Below are 25068 nucleotides of genomic sequence, written 5' to 3' on the forward strand. Positions count from 1 at the left end.
AAAAATGGACCATGGTTGATGGAGCTACGCTGTTACCATGGACTCTATATGACAAACAGCTACTTCCAATCTAAGCCACACCATAAGGTGTCCTGGAGACATCCAAGATCACGCCACTGGCACCAGCTAGATCTCATCATCACCAGTTTTACCACCCTCAACAGTGTCCTCATCACTCATAGCTATCACAATGCTGTCTGTGACACTGACCAATTCCTGGTGTGTAGCAAGGTCAGGCTTCAGGCTAGGAAACTATTCCACTATGAGAAGAAAGGTTGTCCTCAGATCAACGCTGCTGTACCACTAACCCAGAAAGGACCCAGGAACATAGGAGCAGAAGTAGGCCATTTGGCCCCTTGAGCCCGCTCCACCATCCAATAAGACCATGGCTGATCATCTAACTCGCTGCCATTTTCTTGCGCTATCCTCATATCCCTGAATGTTATTAGTATCCAACAATCTATTGATTTCTGTCTTGAACATGCTCAATGATTGTGCTTCCACAGCCATCTGAGGTAGGGAATTCCAAATATGCACCACCCTCTGAGTGAAGAAATTTCTCCTCATCTAAGTCCAAAATGGCCTGCCCATTATTCTGAGACTGTGTGCCCTGGTTCTAAATTCACCAGCTGGGGAAAATATTCTATCTACATCTTTACCGTCATGCCCGTAAGAATTTTGTAAGTTTCAATGAGACCACTTCTCATTCTCAAAAGACCCATTTATTCCTCTTCTTTGCTTCCTGCCTGCCAACCAGTTTTCTATCCATCTCAATACACTACTCCCAATCCAATGCCCTTTAATTTTACATGCTAATCTCTTATGTGGGACTTTGTCGAAAACCTTCTGAAAGTCCAAATATAGCACATCCACTGGCTCCACCGCATCAACTCTACTAGTTACATCCTCGAAAAATTCCAGTAGATTTGTAAAGCACGATTTCCCTTTCATAAATTCATGCTGACTCTTTCCGATTCTGCCACTGTTTTCCACGTGCTCAGCTATTAAATCTTTTATAATGAACTCTAAAATTTTTCCCACTACCGACGGCAGGCTGACTGATCTATAATTTCTTGTTTTCTACTTCCCTTTTTAAATAGTGGGGTTACATTAGCTACCCTTCAATTTGTAGGAACTGTTCTAGAGCCTATGGAATCTCAGAAGATGACCACCAATGCATCCACTATTTCTAGGGTCACTTGCTTAAATACTCTGGGATGCAGATTATCAGGCCCTGGAGATTTATTGGCCTTCAATCCCATCTATTTCCCCAACACCGTTTCCCTACTAATACTGATTTCTTTCAGTTCCTCCTTCTCAATAAACCCTGTGTTCTCCAACATTTCTGGTATGTTATTAGTGTCCTCCTTTGTGAAGACAGAACCAAAGTATGTATTTAGTTGGTCAGCCATTTCTTTGTTCCCCATTATAAATTTTCCTGTTTCTGACTGTAAGGGACCTAAATTTGTCTTCACCAATCTTTTTCTCTTCACATACCTAGAGAAACTTTTACAGTCAGCTTTTATGTTCCCTGCAAGCTTACTCTCGTACTCTATTTTCCCCTTCTTAATTAATCCCTTGGTTCTCCTTTGCCAAATTCTAAACTGCTCCCAACCCTCAGGTCTGTTGTTTTTTTCTGGCCAAATTGTATGCCTCTTCCTTGCATCTAATACTATCTCTAATTTCCCTTGTAAGCCATGGTTTGACCACCTTTCCTGTTTTACTTTTGCGCCAGACAGGAATAAACAATTGTTGCAGTTCACCCATGTGCTCTTTGAATGTTTGCCATTGCCTATCCACCATCATCCCTTTAAGTAACGTTTCCCAATCCATCATAGCCAATCTTTTGTCGAATGGCAGGCAGTGACTATTGGGGTACCACAGGGATCGGTGCTGGGACCCCAGCTATTCACAATATATATTAATGATTTACATGAGGGAACTAAATGTAATATCTCCAAATTTGTATATGACACAAAGCTGGGTGGGAGGGTGAGCTGTGAGGAGGATGCAGAGATGTTTCAATGTGATTTGGACAAGCTGAGTGAGTGGGCAAATGCATGGCAGATGCAGTATAATGTGGATAAATGTGAGGTTATCCACTTTGGTAACAAAAACAGGAAGGCGGATTATCTGAAATACTGGCTATAAATTGAGAGGGGGAATGTGCAACGAGACCTGGGTGTCCTCATACACCAGTCACTATGGTAGGCATGCAGGAGCAGCAGGTGGTAAAGAAGGCAAATGGTATGTTGGCCTTCGTAGCAAGAGGATTCGAGTACAGGAGCAGGGATGTCTTGCTGCAATTATACAGGGCCTTGGTGAGACCACACCTGGAATAGTGTGTGCAGTTTTGGTCTCCTGATCTGAGGAAGGATGTTCTTGTTATAGAGGGAGGGCAGCGAAGGTTTACCAGACTGGTCCCTGGGATGGCAGACTGACATATGAGGAGAGATTGAGTCAGTACGGATTATTTTCGCTGGAGTTCAGAAGAATGAGGGGGGATCTCATAGAAACCTATAAAATTCTAACAGTACTAGACACAGTAGATATAGGAAGGATGTTCCCGGTGGTGGGGGAGTCTAGAACCGGGGGTCACAGTCTGAGGATATGGGTCAGACCATTTAGGACTGAGAGGAGGGGAAATTTCTTCACCCTGAGAGTGGTGAGCCTGTTGAATTCGCTACCGCAGAAAATAGTTGAGGCCAAAACATTGTATGTTTTCGAGGAGGAGTTAGATATAGCTCTTGGGGCAAAAGGGGCCAAAAGATATGGGGAGAAAGCAGGAGTAGGTATGGAGTTGAATGATCAGCCATGATCACGATGAATAGCAAAGCAGGCTCAAAGGGCCGTATGGCCTACTCCTGCTCCTATTTTCTATGTTTCTATTCTTCGAAACCCAAGAGAATACAGGCCCAGTTTCCTGAATCTCTCCTCATAAGACAATCCTATCTTCCCAGGGAGTTCCTAAACATCCTTGATCAGGCTCTTTCGGACAGCAACACCTAAGGTCAGACTACACTCTGTGGGATCATCTGTGCAACACCATCTATAACTCTGCTATCACTGCATATGGAAAAAGAGATCAGAGGAATGCTGACTGATGTGAGGCTTATTGGGCTAAAATGGAGTCAGTTACTGCAACCAAGAGGAGAGCTCTCGTGAACTAGAAGCAAGTCCCCAGCAAACAAAATCCAGGTGCTCTCAAAGCTGCCAGAAACAGATCTAAGCCGACCGCTAGGCACTGCGCCAATCAATACTGGATGAAACTCTGCAACAACAAACTATTTTCTGCTGAATCCAGGGACACTAGAGGGATGGATGTAGACAAATGTAGGTCCATTACAGGCAGAGACAGGAGAATTTATAATTGGGGATAAGAAAATGGCAAAGAATCTAAACAAACATATTGTGTCATGACACCACTGCAAGAGTTCCTCAGGGTAGCATCCTAGACCCAACCACCTTCAGCTGTTTCATCAATGACCTTCCTTCCATCATAAGGTCAGATGTGGGGATGTTCACTGATGATTGTACAAAGTTCAATTCAGCACCATTCGTGATTCCTCAGATACTGAAGCAACCTGTGTCCATATGCAGCAAGACCTGGACAATATTCAGGCTTGGGCTGATAAGCAGTAAGTAACATTTGTGCCACACGTGCCAAGCAATGACCATCTCCAACAAGAGAGAATCCAGTCATCTCCCCTTGATGTTCAATGGCATTACTATCACTGAATCCCCCACTATCAACATCCTGGGGGTTACCATTGACCAGAAACTGAACTGGGCTAGCCATAACAATACTGTGGCTACAAGAGCAGGTCAGAGGCTGGGAATTTTGCAGACTCCCAAAGCCTTTCCACAATCTAAAAGGCACAAGTTAGGAGTGTGATGGAATACTCTTGCTTGCCTGGATGAGTGCAGCTGCAACACCGCTCAAAAAGCTCGACACCATCCAGGGCAAAGCAGCCCATCTGATTAGCACCCCATCCACCATCTACTCCCTCCACCACCATTGCACAGTGGCAGCAGTGCATACTATCTACAAGGTGCACTGCAGCAAATCATCATCAAGGCTCGTTCAAAAGCACTTTCCAAACCTGTGACTTCTAGCACCTGGAAGGACAATGGCAGCTGATACATGGGAACACCACTACCTGCAAGTTTCCCTCCAAGCTATACACCATCCTGATATGGAGCTATATGACTGTTCCTTCACTGTCCCTTGGCCAAAATCCTGGAACTCCCTCCCCACCAGTTCTGTGGATGCACCTACACAACATGGATTCAGTGATTCAAGAAGGCAGCTGACCATCACCTTTGAGGGCAATAAATGTTAACATAGCCAGCAATGCCCACACCCATGAAAGAATATTTTAAAAAATTCAAGACAGAGATTGGTAGATATTAAAAAGACATCAAGGGATATGGTGATAGTGTGGGAAAATAGCATTAAGGTAGATGATCAGTCTTGACCCAGTTGAATGGCGGAGCAGGCTCGAGGGGCCAAATGTCCTACTCCTATTTCTTATGTTCCTATGTTCTCCTTGCTGCTATTGTATGCTTTTGGCAACTCGAATGAGGGTCTCTACTTGCATGCCTGAGCTAATGGTAAAACTATTCAGCTTGGCGAGACTGTGGGCCAAGACCAAAGTGCATAATCTCCTAGTTCGCGAGTTGCAGTTTGCTGATGCTGCTACACTGGCATCCCATACCGAAGTTCACTTGCAACAGCTTGTAGGTCACCTTTCCCAGACCTGCAAGGAGTTTGGACTGACAATCAGCATTAGGAAGGCCAAAGTTATGGGCCAGGAGATAGACCACTCCACCTTCCATCAACATTGACTTCACATACCTTGGATCAACAATTACCAGCAACCTGTACTTTGATGTCAAAATCAGCATAGAATTGCCAAGGCCGCAGCTGTCATGTCAAAGTTGAGAAGTCAAGTGTGAACCAACAGCAAACTAATCAAAAATACAAAGCTCCATGTGTCCAAGGCTTGTGTTCTAATCATCCTCCTTTACAGTAGCGAAGCATGGATAATTTATGCAATTCAAGAAAAATTTGTGAGCAGTGTTGTATGTTAGTTACAGTTTGTTAGATCTGAAGAAGTCTTTGTAGTCACATGTAGGTTAACTGTAAGTCTTTATTGACTCAGAGCTATTTACAAATATACAGTAAAAAGGTACAAGCTAGGAGCTGCATCCATGTTTGCATGTACACACGGCTCTATCCAACATTAGACTGATCCTGGGTGCAGGTCATGTGCCTCTTACTTCACTGGCTGGGTAATACTGTACTCAGGTATACATTAACACTATATGAGCAAGACCCTTATAATACAAACAGCTTCTACCTCTGCAGGCTCAGATGAATATTGGGCATCTCCTGTCAGAATGCCGAATATGGAAGTGCACATTTGTTTATTTAAATGAAGCTAACTCTTTGTTTGAACTAATCACTTTCCTGCCATCTACTTTGCTGCATCTTGAATTTCAAATGGACAGTAACCTTCAGGTGAAAGATAAGGCCAGGTTAGAAGATGAGGAAAGGATGTGAATGTAAAGGTTGGGTTTTTGACTTGTGGAATGATTTAAGTTGGAGGGATGGTTAGGGAGCTTTTGATTGCACTACCATATGTCTTCACAGATTAGCTGAAATTTGCCTGCATGTCATGGCCATAGGCTTTACTGGCAGCTAGTTGAGCGATTGCTGGCACCCTGTCCACATTTGGCTCCTCCTTCTCTTCTTCCTCAGAGGAGGACACTGAGCACACTGCTTCTCTTCCTACAGCACAATGTTGCGCAAGGCACAGCAGACCATAACCATGCTGGAGACCCATGATGGTGCAGTCTGAAGGGCACCCCCCATCCCCCCAGGTCAGCACAGGCACCTAAATTGCATCATAGCAACCTAATGGCTTGCCCTATATTGACTCTTTGGTCGCATAGTTTCTGAAGTATCTTTCCTCTGTACCATTCCTGTAGGGGTCCCACAGGAATCATCATGTCCTCAGAGAGTAGCCCTTGTACTCTAGGTACAAATCATGTGGGAGATTTGAGTGTCACACAGTGAATTACAGCAGCTTCCAGGATATTTTGCATAGGCATGTTGATAACCTTCTGATAATCACATATGAGCTGAACATTGAGGGATTGGATTCCCTTCAACTTGCTAAGCATTCCAGAATGGTCTGAGAGTGCCTTGTATGTACATGTGTGCAGTCTGTCACTCCCTATACCTGTGGGAATCCAATCACTGCGGCAAATGCGAGGGCCTGGCATCTGACTGGCTTCATCAGTGTCAAAGTGGACATAAGTGGCACTCTTGGAAAACAAGGCATCAGTCACCAGGGAGATACACTTATGGATGGCTGATTGTGAAATTCAGAGATGTCACCAGCAGATCCCTGGAAGTAGCAAGAGGTGAAGAAATTCAGGGCTGTGGTGATCATGAGGGCTATTGGCAATGCAGGCCCATCTGGCCCCCTTGGAAGCAGTGCTTGTTGCAGAAGGCTGCAGCTGTCAGCAGGGACAAGCTATGGAAGACTGAAACTCTTGAGGCACTGGTGCTCCGTCATGTTAAATCTGTCCCTTTGCCTGTACATTCTGTGCTGGGGGTGTTGCCTCTTTTAAGCTGGAGTTCCACGTCCAACCACTGTGCCTGCGCAGCAGTGTGTGGCTGTGTATGGCTATGTTAGGATCTTGCTTTACTAATCTGTGGGACAGCTCTCCCAGTTCTGGCACAAGCCCCCCAGGTGTTAATGAGGAGGACTTTGCCATTATTTCCAGTGCCTAGTTCGATGCTGGGTGGTCCATCTGGTTTTATTCCTTTGATTGTTGGTGTTCTTGCTGCTCCTGGTGCTGTTGATGCTGTTGGTCTGGCTCCTAACCACAGAATCTTAAGGGCACAAAAGGAGGCCATTCAGCCCATCGTGTCTGCACCAGCTCTCCAAATAAGCATTATGACCTAGTGCCATTGCCCTGCCTTTTCCCCATACCCCTGCACATTGTTTCTATTCAAATAATCATCTATTGCCCTCTTGAATGCCTCAATTGAATGTGCCTCCACCACACTTCCAGGCAGTGCATTTCAGGCCCAAACCACTCGTTGTGCGAAAAAGTTTTTTCTCACGTCACATTTGTTTTTTTCACAAATCACTTAAAATCTGTGACCTCTTGTTCTTGATCCTTTTACTAGTGGGAATACCTTCTGAACACATATTTTGGTTCTGTCTTCACAAAAGAGGACACAAATAATTTTCCAGAAACATTAGGGGACCAAGGGTCTAGCGAGAGGGAGGGATTGAAGAAAATCAGTATTCGTAAAAAAGAAAATGGTGCTAGAGAAATTAATGGGGTTAAAGGCTGAAAATTCCCAAGGGCCTGATAATCTGCATCCCAGAGTACTAAAGGAAGTGGCCCTGGAAATATCGGGATGCAATGGTGGTCACCTTCCAAAATTCTATAGACTCTGAAGCAGTCCCTACAGATTGGAGATTGGCAAATGTAATCCCACTATTTAAAAAAAGGAAGGAGTGAAAAAACAGAGAATTACAGACCAGTTTGCCTAACATCAGCAGTGGGAAAATGCTAGAGCATTGGGGAAATGCTAGAGGAAATTATAAAATACGTGGTAACAGAACACTTGGAAAGCATTAACGGGATTAGACAAAGTCAGCGTGGGTTTATGAAAGAGAAATCTACTGGAGTTTTTTGAGGATGTAACTAGTAGAACAGATGAGAGAACCAGTCGATATGGTGTATTTGGATTTCAAGAGTATTATTTAAATGGTGATATATTGGGAAATGTGGATGTACAAAGGGATCGGAATGTCCTTGCACACCAGTCAGTAGAAGTAAATAGGCAGGTGCATCAAGCAATTAGGAAGACAAATGATATGTTGGCGTTCATTACAAGAGGATTTGAGTTCAGAAGTAGTACTGCAGTTATACAGGGCCTTGGTGAGACAACATTGCATGCAGTTTTGGTCTCCCTACCTAAGAAAGAATATACTTGCCATAGAGGGGGTGCAGCGAATGTTCGCTAGGCTGAAACCAGGAATGGCAGGACTGTTGTGTGAGGAGAGATTGGTTCGACTGGGCCTGTATTCACTAGAGTTTAGAAGAACGAGAGGGGATCTGATTAAAACGTATAAAATTCTAACAGGGCGAGACACGCTGGATGCAGGGAGGATGTTTCCCCTGGTTGGGGAGTCATCCAACCAGGGGCCTCATTCCGGACAGGCCATTTAGGACTGAGATAAGGAAAAATTTCTCCACTCAGAGGGTGGTCATCCTGTGGAATTCTCTACCACAGAAGGTTGTGGGGTCTGGGTCACTATGTATATTCAAGAAAGAAATTCCTCAATTTTTGGATATTAGGGGCATCAAGGGGTATGGAGAGAAAGTGAGAATATGGCATTGAGATAGAGGATCAGCCATGATCATTTTGAATGGCGGAGCGGCTTGAAGGGCCAAATGGCCTACTCCTGTTCCTAGTTTCTATGTATTCTATCTACACTGTCCAGTCCCCTCATGATTTTGAGCATCTCTATCAAATCTCCTCTTAGCCTTCTTCTCTCCAAGAAGAACAGTCCCAACCTCTCCAATCTATCTTCGTAATGAAGTTTCTCATCCCTGAAAATATTCTTTTAACCCTCTTCTGCACCCTCCAATGTGGTTACATCCTTCCTATAGTGTGCCGCCCAGAATTGTACACAGTACTCCAACTGAGGTCAAATGAATGTCTTATATAAATTCAGCATAATCGCCCTGCTCTTGTACTCTGTGCTGCTCTTAATAAAGCCCAGGACACTATATGCTTTATTAACTGCTCTCTCCACCTGTCCTGTCATCTTCAATGATTTATGCACATATACACCCAGGTCTTTATGCTCCTGCGCCCCCTTCAAAATTTCACCCCTTATTTTATATTGTCTGCCCATATTCTTCCTACCAAAATGCATCACTTCACATGTCTCCACATAGAACTTAATCTGTCACCTATCTGCCCACTCCACCAAATTGTCTATATCCTTTTGAAAATCTTCCTCTCAGTTTGAAACACTCCCAAGCTTCGTATCATCCGCAAACTTTGAAATTGTCCCCTGCACACCAAGATCTAGAGCATAAATATATATCGGGAAAAGCAAGGGTGCCAATACCGACCCCTGGGGAACTCCACTACAAACCTTCCTCCAGCACAAAAAAATAAGCATTGACCATTATTCTCTGCTTCCTATTTTTCAACCAATTTTGTATCCACATTGCTACTATCCCTTTTATTCCATGAGCAAATATCTTTTCTCACAAGTCTGTTGTGTGGCACTGTATCAAATGCCTTTTGAAAGTCCAATACACCACATCAACAGCATTACCCTCATCAACCCTCTGTTACCTCTTCAAAAAACTCCAGCAAATTAGTTAAACACAATTTCCTCTTTAGAAATCTATACTGGCTCTTCCTCATCAACCCATATTTTTCCATGTGACTACTAATTCTATCCTAAGTAATTGTTTCTAGAATCTTACCCACCACTGAAATTAAACTGACTGGTCTGTAATTGCTGGGCTTATCCTTACGACCTTTTTTTTGAACAAGGGCATTATATGTTTGCAATTCTCATGCTGCTGCTGTTGGTGTGGTTGCTCTCCTTGTTCCTAATCGGAGATTCATGCTATAGCTGCACGTTGCTTCAATGCTGCAGTGGAGGCTGAAAGCTGAGATGTTCAGATCAAGGTGAGTAAAGTCCAAGGAAGATAGGAACATAGGAACAGGAGAAGGCCATTCAACCCATCGAGCCTGCTCCGCCATTCAATACAATCATGGCTGATCGAACACTTCAATGCCTTTTACCTACACTATCCGCATAACACTTTACTTTATTGTTAATCGGAAATCTATCAATCTCCACCTTAAACAACTCAATGACTGAGCTTCCACGGCCCTTTGGGGTACAGAATTCCAAAGACTCTGAGTAAAGAAATTTCCCCTCATCTCGGTTCTAAATGGCTTCCCCCTTATTTTGAAATTGTGTACCCTGGTTCTAAATTCCCCAACCAGAGGAAACATCTTACTTGCATCTACCCTATCTATTCCTTTAAGTATTCTATAACTTTCAATGCGATCACCTCTCATTCTTCAAAACTTGAGAGAAACAAGCCCAGTTTCCCCAACTTCTCTTCATAATACAGACCTGCCATCCCCGTTACAAGTCTGGTGAACCTTCGTTGCACTCCCTCTATGGGCAATAATATCCTTTCTGAGGCAAGGGGACCAAAACTGCACACAGTACTCCAGGTGTGGTCTAATCAAGCTTCTACACAATTGAAGCAAGACTTCACTACTCCTGTACTTAAATCCTCTTACGATAAAGGCTGACATTCCATTAGCCTTCCTAATTGCCTGCTGCACCTGCATGTTAGCTTTCAGTGATTTATGAGCAGGGTCCCTTTATACATCTACATTTTGGCCTAAATAGCCAAGTGGTTATGGTACTGAGCTTGCAACCTCAAGATCAAGAGTTCAAATCTCATAATGGCAAACTATGAAACAATGTAACTTCATCTGAAACAGATGGAAACAGGTTTACTCAAAAGAGTATCAAGAGTTCAAATCTCACAATGGCAAACTATGAAACAATGTAACTTCATCTGAAACAGATGGAAATGGGTTTGTACTCGAAAGAGTTACAAACCCTATTACAAGTCCAATTTTAAGCTTGGCTTAAATAGCCAAGTGGTTATGGTGTGGGGTTTGTAATCCCAAGGTCAAGAGATCAAATCTCCCAATGGCAAACTATGAAACAATGTAATTTCATCTGAAACAGATGGAAATGGGTTTGTACTCAAAAGAGTTACATTTTGGCCTAAATAGCCAAGTGGTTATGGTACTGGGTTTGTAACCCCAAGATCAAGAGTTCAAATCTCACAATGGCAAACCATGAAACAATGTAACTTCATCTGAAACAGATGGAAACGGGTTTGTACTCGAAAGAGTTACAATTGGAATGATGTGTTTTAAAAGATTATCAAGAGTTCAAATCTCACAATGGCAAACTATGAAACAATGTAACTTCATCGGAAATGGGTTTGTACTCGAAAGAGTTACATTTTGGCCTAAATAGCCAAGTGGTTATGGTACTGGGTTTATAACCCCAAGATCAAGAGTTCAAATCTCACAATGGCAAACTATGAAACAATGTAACTTCATCTGAAACAGATGGAAACGTGTTTCTCAAAAGAGTTACATTTTGGCCTAAATAGCCAAGTGGTTATGGTACTGGGTTTATAACCCCAAGATCAAGAGTTCAAATCTCACAATGGCAAACAATGAAACAATGTAACTTCATCTGAAACAGATGGAAACGGGTTTGTACTCGAAAGAGCTATGTTTTGGCCTAAACAGCCAAGTGGTTATGGTACTGGGTTTGTAATCCCCAGATCAAGAGTTCAAATCTCACAATGGCAAACTATGAAACAATGTAACTTCATCTAAAACAGATGGAAACGGGTTTGTACTCGAAAGAGTTACATTTTCTAATCTCTTACATTTAGGAAATACTCTGCACATCTGTTTCTTCTACCAAAATGGATAATCTCACATTTTTCCACATTATATTCCATTTTCCATGTCTTGCCCACTCACTATGTTTGTCCAAACCCTCCTGTAGCCAATTTACATCTTCCTCACATTAAACATTCCCGCCTGGCTTTGTATCATCCACGAACTTGGAAATATTACATTTGGTCTCCACATCCAAATCATTGATATATATCGTGAGCAGCTGGGGCCCGAGTACTGATCCTTGCGGTACCCCACTAGTCACGGCCTACCAATGCGAGAACGACCCATTTGTTCCTACTCTATTTTCTGCTGTTAGCCAATCCTTAATCCATGCCAGTACATGTGCTTTCATTTTGCTAACCAACCTCCTGCGAGGGACTTTATTAAAAGCCATCTGAAAATCCAAGTATAATATGTCCATCAATACTCCTTTATCAATTTTGTTAGCAACAGCCTCAAAAAACTCCAACAAGTTCATCAAACATGATTTCCCATTCACAAATCCATACTAACTATGCCTAATCAGATCATGATTATCCAAGTATCCATTTACCACATCTGTTATAATAGATTCCAGCATTTTTCCTACAACTGTTTAGATATAACAAATTAATTATTGGTTGCTTGAATGTGAAGTAAAAAGGAATGAGAATTTGAAATTTGTTGTCCTATTTGAACCTGAGCTAACCTTCCGATCCCAAATCACCTCCATCACCAGCACCGTCCACCTCCACCTCAGCCTCTACCGCATCCCACATGCTGCTGAATCCCACAACTGTGCTTTTGTTACCACCAGGCCCAACTATTCCAAAACACTCCTGACCAACCTCGTCTGCCACCCTTCATAATCTTGAGCACATCTTAAATCCTTCTGTCTGTATCTTAACTTGCACCAAGTTCTGTTCACCCCTGTGCTCCCCAACATTAGCACCCAGTCCAGAAACACCTCAAGTTTAAAAGTATCATTCTTGTGTTTAAATCCCTCTATGACCTCCATTCCCAAGCCTGTAATATCCTCCACTCCTATAACCCCCTGAGAATTCATGTTTCACCAGATGTTTGCACCTTTGAATCAAAGTCAATATTTCTCTGATTAAATTCCTGTATAGAGCCTTGAATTATTTTACTACATTGAAGGTTCTATGTAAATAGAAGATACTGTTGACTGGTCCTTTAAATTTTATATTTACTTAGGTTTCAGAGACAATCCCCTTTTCCGTTCCACTAATTGGAAAACGGTGGTTTTGGTATAACGAAAATGCATTCAAATGGCGAAGCGGAGCAGTGCAAAGGACACACTCCCTTTTTATGACATCAGCTGCTATGTTCAATTAAGTAGTTAAAAAATCCCAAAGGCTTTGAGTAGGCAGCGAGTGAGTGGGTGGCCAGTGAGGAATAAGTGGGTGGGGGAGGTAGTCAGGGGGATAGTTGGCTCAGGTCGGTGGGGGGAGATAGTCGGGTTGGGGGCTGGGTAATTGAGTTGAGGAGCTAGGCAGTGAGGTCAGGGATGTGGGTAATGGGGCTGGGGGGCTAGGTAGACAGGTAAGGGGGTAGATAGTCGGGTCAGTGGGGTGGGTGTTTGGGAGAGGGGGGCGTGGGCAGTTAGGTTGGGGTGGTCAGTTGGTGGGTCGGGGGGTAGTCGGGTTGGGATCTAGCTGGTCAAATTGGGGATTGGGTAGTGTGGTAGGGACTGTGGGCAGTTAGGTCAGTGGGGCAGGCAGCCGGCCAGGGGGAGTGGGCAGTCAGGTTAGGATTGGAGGTAGTTGGGTCATTAGTACAATTGAGGGTGGTTAGGGGTGTGGGGGGTGCATGTGTGGGGTGATGGGTTGTGTTATGCTGAGTTAGACCAGAGATCAAATAGTGGAACAATATTGGACTAAGTACCCAGATACGTATCGTGTACCTGGCCAAGTCCATGACCGAGCTCCATGCCAGAGACTTTTGTGGATGGGCCCAGGCAGTGCAAATCAGCTCATCAGAAGTTTAAGCTCCCTGGGCAATTACAGTGCAAGTATGTCAGTCAGGGTGCCAATGGGTCCTAAAGTGCAGCAGCAGTTGGCATCAGAAGGTCCAGGCCATTGTGAATCACTCAAATACCACTGCTAATACTTGCATACAATACCAAAAACTTATTTTGTTAAGATAACCAAATTTTGGTGATTCCAAAATGCTATTGAATTTATTATATCTTCCACAGAAAGCAGATTAGCAGCTTACCAGGGTTTTTTCATCCAAATTATCAACCATTGATCTGAAAGTAGATCCTCTACCATTTAAACTACACTCAGATTGGCTCAATTCACAATGTAAGGCTTCTTTCAACCATATGCAAAATTTATGACAAATCTAAATAGAATTTGCTTTGAATGCTACACTAAAGTATATGTATTAGTCATCCAAAAAAGTAAAAACCCTGTTTTATAAAACTTATTTGCTCATTTCATGAAACAAGAGAATATACCTCTCTGCATACAAACCTAAAACATTTTTGTATTTCGTCTTAGGAATACACTGTTATTCACATTACAATCATTGTTCTAAAGTGTCATTTTAAATATTAATATTATGAATGTTACATTAGGTTTGATTAACATAATACAATGCAAAAAAAGGGCCTGTCTTTTCTTTCATGTCCTCTTTATAAAGCAATACTTGCATTAGTATCTATCCATGATATTATCTTGAAATCTGAGGCTTTAACAATCATGGTTTTAAGTAGACTCCTTTTTCTTTTATATCAAAGCTTTCCATTATTCAGATACTTGATGACTGTGGTGGCTTTAAGACATTTTCTAGAATACAATTAAACAAGATTTTCCCAGGCATCTATTGCCAGATATTATATGATAGTCTAACTGGCTGAATATGTCAAGTTCATGCAAAGGATGGGGAAAAGACATTGTACAATAGGCTAATCACATGCACAATTTTAAAAGTATACAAAAGGATTAATATGAAGTATCAATAATGTGCTTCTTTGACAGCACCTTCCAAACTCATGACCTTTACTGCCTGGAAGATTAAGGGCAGCAGGCACCTGGGAACACCACCACTTGCAAGTTCCCCTCCAAATTAAACACAATCCTGACTTGGAGGTATAACACTGCTCTTTCATTATCACTGGGTCAAAATCCTGGAACTCCCTTTCTTTACATTATTGCCAATCTATTTCCCAATAAAGGAATACCAAATCAGATATTAGGTTAGGCAACATTTTTGGAAAAGTATTGGAGAAGAAAAAAAATCAGAAAAAGTAGGACCAATACATCTAAACAAGCTAATGAATGTAGCAAATTGAAGGAGACTCACTTCAGTGGGCAAGCACCTAAACCCAGATTTTCGTCCCTGTGTCGGGTTTGCCAAGTCAGCAGATTTCCTGGCACTGTGAACCTAACATTTAGAAATATCTGCCTGCAGGTTGGATTTTCAGTCACGGGTGGGCTGCAACAGGAGTTGGAGCGACCTTGAACGAATGTGTAGGCTGTCGGGTGCAAACATGGGCTAAGTGCAAGATTTGCCTCTGTGTCCTGGCACTGTGTTTAAATAAAGTGTGTTTAAATAAATTTAAAAAAAACAAAAAAGCCATTCCTCTAACCCTCACATCCCCAGACACTCCTTATGCCCCATCCATACCAACCAATGCCCCTACCCACCCTTTTGCCTTTACCCCCTCCATGCCAACTCACCTAGTATCCTCAGATAATTCTTTGGAAGCTTTGACACTTCCTAGACAGCTTTGACAGGTTTGATACCTTTGAAACTTCCTGGATAGTGTTGAAAACTTTGACCACTGTGCAGCTCCTTATCATTTCCTTGACAACTGGACAGTTCGTTGACAGCTTAAAAGTTCCATTGAGTGTGTGTGTTAAAATTGCAGTTATGTTCACCTTTAACAGCCTCAAAAGGCTGCCTCACCTTGCCCAAAATTGTCCCGGGACCCTATCCAAAGGGTTACCTTAGTTATCCAAACACATTCGCAGACCCCCTCTTACCTGTTCTATTCTGTACACTCCGAATTTGACACTATTTTTCAAAAATTCCACTTCAATGGAGGCAGCTGGTAACTTACATGGCTTTCTGCCACTGTGAATCGTGCATGTGGGAACCCCAGCCCAACTCCAGTCCCATCCCCGTGAAGATGGCAAATGCTGGGTTTGGAGGAAGAGCATCTCCGTCCTGGAGAAAATCCAATCCCAAGGACTGCTGTTGCACCTAGTTTTGTGAGTGAGGTTTGTGCTATGGGCTAAGCTGCTGCAAGCTGGTAAATGTGTGTTAAACTTTAATATTGCCCCAGCCAATTACCGCCCCATCAGTCTACTCGCCATCATCAGTAAAGTAATGGAAGGGGTCATCAACAATGCTAACCTTCTCAGTGACACTCAATTTGGGTTCCACCAGGGCCACTCAGCTCTTGACCTCATCGCAGCCTTGGTTCAAACATGAACAAAACAGCTGAACTCCCGAGGTAAGGCAAGAGTGACTGCCCTTGACATCAAGGCCACATTTGACCGAGTATGGCATCAAGGTGCCCTAGCAAAACTGGAGTCAATTGGAATCAGGGGGAAAACTCTCCACTGGTTGGAGTCATACCTAGCACAAAGGAAGATGGTTGTTGGAGGTCAGTCATCTCATCTCCAGGACATCACTGCAGGAGTTCCTCAGGGTAGTGTCCTAGGCCCAACCATCTTCAGCTGCTTCATCAATTACCTTCCTTCCATCATAAGGTTAGAAGTGGGGATGTTCATTGGTGATTGCGCAATGTTCAGCACCATTCGCAACTCCTCAAATACTGGAGCAGTCCATGTCCAAATGCAGCAAGATCAGGACAATATTCAGGTTTGGGCTGACAAGTGGCAAGTAATATTTGTGTCACACAAGTTTCAGGCAATAATCATCTCCAACAAGGGAGAATCCAACCATTGCCCCTTGATGTTCAATGGCATTTCCTTCACTGAATCCCCCACTATCAACATCCTGGGGGTTATCATTGACTAGAAACTGAACTCAGCTAGCCATATGCTAGCCATATAAATACTGTGGTTACAAAAAGAGGTCAGAGGCTAGAAATCCTGCAGCAAGTAACTCACCTCTTGACTCCCCAAAGCGTGTCCACCACCTACAAGGCACAGGTCAGGAATGTGATGGAATACTCCCCACTTGCTTGGGTGAGTGCAGCTCCCACAACACTCAAGAAGCTTGACACCATCCAGAACAAAGCAGCTCGCTTGATTGGCACCACATCCACAAACATTCACTCCCTTCACCACCGACGCACAGTAGCAGCAGTGTGCACCATCTACAAACTGCACTGCAGGAATTCACCAAGGCTCCTTCGACAGCACCTTCCAAACCCACGACCACTACCATCTAGAAGGACAAGTGCAGCAGACACATGGGAACATCACCAACTAGAACTTCCTCTCGAAGTCAGTCACCATCCTGACTTGGAAATATGTTGCCGTTCCTTCACTGTCGCTGGGTCAAAAACATGGAACTCCCTTCCTAACAGCACTGTGGGTGTACCTACACCATATGACTGCAGTGATTCAAGAAGGCAGCTTACCACCACCTTCTCAAGGGCAATTAAGGATGGGCAATAAAGGCTGGCCCAGCCAGCGAAGCCCATATCCAGTGAATGAATAAAAAATAAAATTTATACCAGACTGTGTATGCCTCATTTCATTTGTAAGGGCATAGTGCAGCTTCATTACATGGAACACACAGCACAGAAACAGGTCATTTGGCCCAACCAGTTCATACTTGTACTTATACTCCATTTAAGCTGCCATCCTTCCTCATCTAACTCTCAGTATAATCCTCTAATCCCTTCTCCTTCATATGCTTATCTAGCTTTCCTTAAATGCCTCTATACTATTCAATTCATCTACGCTCTGTGATAGGGAATTCCATATCCTCACCGCTCTCTAGGCAAAGACGTTTCTTCTGAGTTTCTATTGATTTCTTGGTGACTACCTTACATTGATGGTCATAACTTTTGTCTTTTCCAAAAGAGGGAACACTGTATATGCTCTATTAAAACCTTTCATAATTTTAAAGACCTCTGTTAGGTAATCTATTAGCCTTCTTATTTCAAAACAAAAGAGGCCCATCCTTTGTATTCATTCCTGACAGTACCTTGTAGTACTACTACTTCCTTTCGTAAATTTTTGCAGACCCTCCAGTTCCTCTATATCCTTTTTATAATATGGTGACCAGAACTGTACATAGTACTTAAAAGTGTGGTCTAATTAAGGTTCAATATAAGTTTAGCATAAATTCTCTACTTTTCAATTCTCTCTAGAAATAGTCCCTAGCACGCGCGCTTGGTTTACCTTTTGAAAGCCTTGTTAATCTGCATCGTTGCTTTTGCTCCACCTTCCCTTTTAGACTCTTATTTACCAACTAACATTAACTCCTTATTTTCTTACCAAAACGTATTACCTCACACTTATCTATGTTGAAATTTATTTGCCATATTAAACTTCCTCCTGTACCTTTCAAATCTGTGCCGAAAATAGGATTCATTTGGTTAAAGCCCTTATTTGGCCTTAAATCACAACTCTTAAAAAATCAGATAAATGAGGTTATGGCCTTTGCCCATTAAATGCAAAGTTCTCCAGGCATCATGGGCCCACGTAAAAAGATCTACAGCATAATTCCAATTGCTTCTCTTACTGATACAAGCCAGTCAGTTCCTATGAGGAGGAGATTCAGCTTTCTAAGCAAGGGGAAAGTACCTTGCTTATCTCAAGAAATGTTTTTTATTTTGAACTCATATTTTTACAGTTTGTACTGATTCCATAAATAATACAATATACAAATTGCTTTTAAACAGTAACATGCAAGTTTATTTAAAAAACCTTTAAAATGCAGCAAAGTAATTTCAAAAAGCTTTAGGAAATTCCATTGGTCAGCAGTTAAGACAGATCCAGCTTCCTCCCCATCAGCCTGCTCACTCAAAATAAAGAAAAAAAGGTATGGAAACTTTACAACAAAGTGCTTGTAAATGAAATAAACTTGCACTTAAATGGAGCTTGCATGCATTCAGTTGTTACGAACACTAATTTGTTGTTGCTTTGGAAATTTCAGCAGCACATTTTTCATTTTTGTTATCAAAACAGAGAACCTCCCCATAGATGGAGCTCTTACACAAGTAATAACACCTTGGGTACAGCAACATAGAGGTTTAATATAGTACTATGCAATGTCTTGTGCTTTATACACCCTTTGACTAGAAGAAAAACATGATTCTGATAAAATCATCTCATTTTAATATGTATAGCTTAGAAATGACATATTGGATTTCCTATATGTATCTGACTTTCTACAAGAGTATTTTGACACATTCTATCATTAATGTAATGTTTCAACATACTTTTAAAAAATCTCTCCTTATATGGAAAATTTAAATACACAGAACTCAAAAAAGTATTGAATTCTCTCTCAAGGTTGTATTAATTTACAGATTATCACAGAAACAAGGGTGGTGGGGGCAGTAGAACTTGTGGATAAAAAGGGAAGTCATAAAAGAAATCAGGGGGAAAGAATGCAAAAAAAATCTGACATCTAGAGCTGGAAAAGGTATGGAGATCTACCAAATTGAGCAAAACAAATATCAAGAAACTGCTCAGATGTCAAAGGGGAATCCTAGTGGAAATATAGGTGGAACTATAAAAAGGCAATAAAAAGATGCTTTTCAAATCCATCAGCAAAAGAAGGGTGCAGAGGGACACTGAATCTTTTGAAAAGGGAAAGAACTGCCTGGATTGATCAAGAAGGAACAGAGAAGACTGGACACTCCTAGTATCACAACTGAAAGTTTTAAGAAACTGAAGCAAAAAATGCTTTAGGGGTTGGACAATTTCTATCCAATAATTACTTCAGTGATACCTGGGGCAGGAATGCGATCAGAGAATATTTGTAGCTTGGTCGTTAGAACATTCAGTTCTGTAATCACAGGGATGAAAATATTGAAGTTGCATCCAGACCTGGGGAGACCACTTTGGGAGTATTAGTTTTATTCCTTGTATTACACAAATGGCATAGAATTATTGGATAGAGGTTAAAGTAAGCCAATGTGACAGATTCCTGTTACCTGATGTTAAACAGCTAGGTTATGAGGAAAGATTTCTGGAGAAAGATAACAAGAAATAGAACTTAACTGAGGTCTTTAAGATTTAAGATTCCCACAAGTACAGAGAATTTGGTATTAAGTGCATCCTGTTTTTAGGCATAGGTTTCAAGATTACAGGAGAAAGATTGAAGTTAAGTACGGAAAAAGAAAATAAGATATTTAAACATCTTTGTAGTAAAAAGGTGATCCAATTGTGAAACAGATTACTAGCTGAGGCCAGGTTTTTAAAAATTACTCAAATTCTTGTCAGAGAAAGAGATGCAGGGCTATTAGCTTCAGAATTACAGTGGTGTGGATCAGTGGTCTTTCCCTGTGCAAAACATCATGGTGATACTATGATACATAAACAAAAACCTTTATCGTTATCAGGGCGTACTGACTAAGAAATAAATATTGTACATCAATATCCATATGCCTGGATTTCATAGTCAGCAGGGAAGAAGAAAGTTTCCTACAAAGACCTTGCAAGATCTGTGGCATGGATTTCTCCTTTCCCGACGTCTTGTACCTGGCACCAAGTCAAGGAGATTTCTTGGTGTCCAGCAATGTGGACAAGCAATCAATCATATTGAAGTAAACTCAGAAAGCAAACCAGGAAATTAAAAGCACTGATTATCCTTCACTATTAATTAAATTTTATAGAAAGCAAAATAAGTGATTGGGACATGCATGCGAGATTAAAGTAGAAACCAATATAAAATAAAAAATCATTTTTACAATATTTTATTATAATGAAGAAATTTGACATCATATAAATATAAAATTAGTTTTCCCAAAGCCAGAGAAGTTTTTCAGCAATAATCAAGAACATTGCATACTGTTAAAAACTCAATTACACCTCCTTCAGCTGGATGTACCTTTTCAAGGGTTATTACCTCAGGATTATTGTAAATGGGCAAGTTCCCAGCAGGCAGTGATTTCTAATTGATTGCATTCTGCAGCAACTTCAGCACTGTATGCTATGGAAAAATGTAGAATCATTGACCGCAACTTCTGGAGTTCTGTGCTTAACTGTGCACGTGTGCATTTCAGAAATTGCTGTCAATTTCAGAGAAATAATGACAGTGAATGTTGACAGTTTCACTGTTATTACTATTGCAAATTCCAGGCCATCATCTCCAGATTGTCCATCCTTTATTTATAAAAGGAGAGTAATACTTATTTAAGTCTACTGAACTATCGTTCTCAAGGAAAAATACATGGAAATATGGAATTTGAATCCAAGAACATGAGCAAATAAATCCTAAAATTCAATGTTATAGAAAAAGAAATTGACTTAGAACCAGAGAATGATACAGCATAGCAGGGGGCCTTGGAGCCCAAAAGGCTCTGTACTGGCTCTTTGAAAATGCTATCCAATCAGTCTTACACCTCAATTTCCCCATGCCCCTGTGAAATTATCCACTTCAAGCATTTTTCCAATTCCTTATAGAAAATTATTATTGAATTTGCTTCCACCACCCTCAACAGCGCATTCTAGGTCAAAACAACTTGCTGCATAATAAAAATTCTCAAGTTGCATCTGTTTTCTCTGCCAATTACCTGAAAACTATGTCCTCTCATTACCAACTATTCTGTCCTCGAAACAATTTCACTTTATTTTAAAGCCCTTTAAGATTTTGAACACTTCCATCAAACTCCCCTTAACCTTAACACTCCTTTCAGGTGAAGCAGCTTCTTCAATTTGATCTACTGCATTTGCTGCTCCCAATGCGGTCTCCTCTTCATTCGAGAGGCCAAATGCAGACTGGGTGACCACTTTGCAGAACACCTTCGGTCAGTCTGCAAGTATGATCCAGACCTTCCTGTCACTTGCCATTTCAACACACCATGGTGCTCTCATGCCCACATGTCCATCCTTGGCCTGCTGCAATGTTCCAATGAAGCCCAATGTAAACTGGAGGAACAGCACCTCATCTTCCAATTAGGCACTTTACAGCTTTTCAGACTTAACACTGAGTTCAACCACTTAAGACCAATAACTCTCTCCTCCATCCTCACCCCTTTTTTAAAATCCCCTTTTTTCAATATTCATTTTTTTAAAATTTTACTTTTTATCCACTTATTTTTATTTATTTTCATTTTTAGCCATTGCATATCCCCACTTTTCATTCTATTTTTGATTTTTTCCCCCACACCATCCCCTCCCTCCACCCCAACCCCACTAGGGCTATCTGTGACTTGTTCATGTTGTTCTTTCCAGAGTGATTACCTTTGTCCTGCTATTACCACATTCTGCTTTCTGACCTTAATGCCCCCATCAGTACCTCCTTTAGCCAACACCATTACCATTAACACCCCTTTGTCCTTTTGTCCATGACATTTGTCGTCAATCACTCCTTTGCCTCCACCTGTCGCTGGCCTTCTATCCAGCTTCACTTGCTCCACCCATCTTAAACAGTATAAATTTCATCAGAGGTTTACTTCTCTTTAGCTCTGAAGGAGAGTCATGCAGATATTTTCTGTTTTTGTTTCAGGTTTTCAGCATCCACAATATTTTGCTTTTATCCCCTTAACCTTCCCCTGTTTTAAGGAGAACAACCCCAGTTACTCTGGTAATTTGGTAATTTCCCATGTAACTCAAATCTTTTATCCTGGTAAACGATTTTATCCATTCTAATAAATCTCCTCTGCACCATCTCCTTTAGGAGGCCTTGAGATCCTCCTAAAATGCGGTATTCAGCATTGGTCACAATGCTCCTGCTGGGGCTAATCAGTGTTTTATAAAGGATTAGCATAACTTCCTTGCTTTTGTACTCTATGCCTCTATTTATAGAGCCAAGGATTTCACATGCCTTTTTAAATAGCATTCTCAGCATGCCCTGCTAACTTCAAAGCCACACACCCCTCCAAGCCACACGTCACCCTGACTTGGAACCATATCACGATTCCTGCACTATCGTTGGGTCAAAATCCTGGAGCTCCCTTCCTAATAACAACCTACACTAGATGGACTGCAGCAGTTTTAGAAGGTGGCTCACTACCACCTTCTCAAAGGCAATTAGAGATGAGCAATAAATGCTGGCCTTGCCAGTGATGCTCTCATCCCATTAGGAAATAAAAGAAACATTGTGAACTTACACTCCCTTTTAAAATTGTAACATTTGACAGCTCACCACCACCTTCTCAAGGACAATTAGCGATGGGCAATAAATGCTGGCCAAGCCAGCAAAGCCCACATCCCCTGAATGAATAAAAAAAATTACTTTATGTTGCCTCTCCTTTTTCTTCCTACCAAAGTGGGTCAATTCACATTGCTCTGCACCAAATTTTATCCGCAATATGTCTGCCCATTTAAACCAGTCTATGTCCTCCTGAAGTCTGTTATTTTCCTATTTGCTGTTTACTATATTTCCGGGTTTTGTGTCATCTGCAGACTTCAAAATTATGCCCTGTATACCCCAGTCCATGTCCTTAAAATATATCAAAAAGAGCAGTAGTTTTAACAGTGATCCTTGGGGTCAACATTGTATATTTCCTCCAGTCTGAAAAACAACCATTCACCACTACTTGCTGCTTTGTGTTGCTTCAATTTTGCATCTATGCTACCATTGTCTCTTTAATCATATGGGCTTCAATTTTGTTAACGTGTCTATCATGTGACCCAATTCCATTTCTGCAGATTCAACATCAGAATGATATGAGCTTTAATGATTTTCAATAGCTACAGAATATACCAAAATATTAATGAAAATTAATTTTCAGTTGAAAAATTGAATGGACCACAGTCAACAATGTGTTAAACTGCCACTACCAGTAAACATTTTTCTCTTTCCTTTATAGACAAATATATTATATTTTTAAAAATCAATGAGGTAGAGTGTGTGTGTGTGTGTATGCTCGAGAGAGAATTGGTGAACACAGGATTGGAATCATAATGCTTTGCTTGTTTTGCTTTTGCACTGTTAACCTTTTCTTCTTCATAATCGTTTGATAGTGCTAAACGTTGGTAGAATAGAGTATTGCTGAAAAAAGAGAGGGGCATTTTTTGTCAAAGCTTTTCGTCTTGCACTCATCAGGACCATTCGCAAGAAAATACCAATGTTAAGGGAAACAACATATTTATATACTATGTTTCCACTGATATTGGAGATGTTTGGAATAATAATTTTTAACCATAATTACCCTTGTAATATATTAATGTTGTTCTACCAGAGGCTGAACTATCGCCTGAATATTGTGCTCTCAAATAGAGTATCACTCATCTGTTTATCTATGATTTAGTGAATAATAACTCTTTTACTTTTTATGTGAAGGGAATAAAAATTGGTAACGTTTCACCAAAAATATTAAAATCAGTTATGATTTTTGCAGAAATATTTCAATCTTTAATAAAATAACCAGGAACCAGATTGGTCCATAAATGGTGCCAACTTGCAGTGGATTAACATAATATAAACCAAAACCTGCTGGCTTGAAAGTCTTGTCTCTTCGGTGGCTGTAAGACATGAGCCCCTAATATGTATTGTTTCAGAGCCCGGAACTTCTGAGAATTCACCACAAACTGCTTTCATTCAAAGAAACCACAGGATACTTAGTGCAAGAACAGTTCATAGTGTACAGTAGCAGGTATTGTTCTGAGATGGAGTTAGAGCACATTGAGGGAGTGAAGATGAAGCTTTTACTTCAGTTTCCTCTAGCAATGCTGCGTGTTTGATTCTAACAATATGTACACATATTTTAAAAGGTTTAATCCCTGAATACTTTGCTCTCACATTTGTAATGCAAAAATCAGGATTATAACCTAAAACTAGTAGAAGCTGGATGCAATTCTAAAATTCAGTCATGCATATGATAATTATGGAAATATACATTATTACTGTTTTTTTTCAAATCCACCAACATTCAATTGTTGAAAACTGTATCAATGTATGAATATTCATAAGGCTTCACATGCAAAACAAACAGAATGAACAAAATAATTGAAATATGCTTTCTAACAATTATCATTGCATGAAAAAAAGAGTTAAAATATGCAAAATAGCAGATAAAATCTGAAGGAATCCATACATTAGTTTTTATTCTAACCTCTGTCTCCTCCATTTTAGTTCCCTTAAATGTGGAAGACTACTTGATCCTAAAACTCTTTGTGTATTTGAATTTATGTACTGGCCTAAAGAAAGATATCGGATAACTGCAAAACCTAGTTTTAAAAAAGTAAACTGCGCCATCATGTGAGATTTTTATGTCAACTATGGATAAGTCAGTGAGTTACACACTACTGAAAGTTACATTTCTTCATATCAAGGTAGCAACCATAAAATGAGTACATGACTTACATTCTAGATGTTATGATTTTTGGATTAGATATCATTTAACAACTGTTAGACTATAAATTCCACTTCTAATAACTTTACTC

The 25068-nt window shown here is 41.0% G+C and overlaps 1 protein-coding gene across 6 annotated transcripts in view; it reads right to left on the bottom strand.

Annotated features, from left to right (window-relative positions):
* The window catches only part of rgs7bpa (regulator of G protein signaling 7 binding protein a), a 126473-nt gene that overhangs the window by 96676 nt on the left and 4729 nt on the right, over window positions 1–25068 (bottom strand). The gene's annotated exons all lie outside the window — the stretch shown is intronic.

Source organism: Carcharodon carcharias, chromosome 1 (assembly GCF_017639515.1).
Source record: "Carcharodon carcharias isolate sCarCar2 chromosome 1, sCarCar2.pri, whole genome shotgun sequence".
Lineage (NCBI taxonomy): Eukaryota > Metazoa > Chordata > Chondrichthyes > Lamniformes > Lamnidae > Carcharodon > Carcharodon carcharias.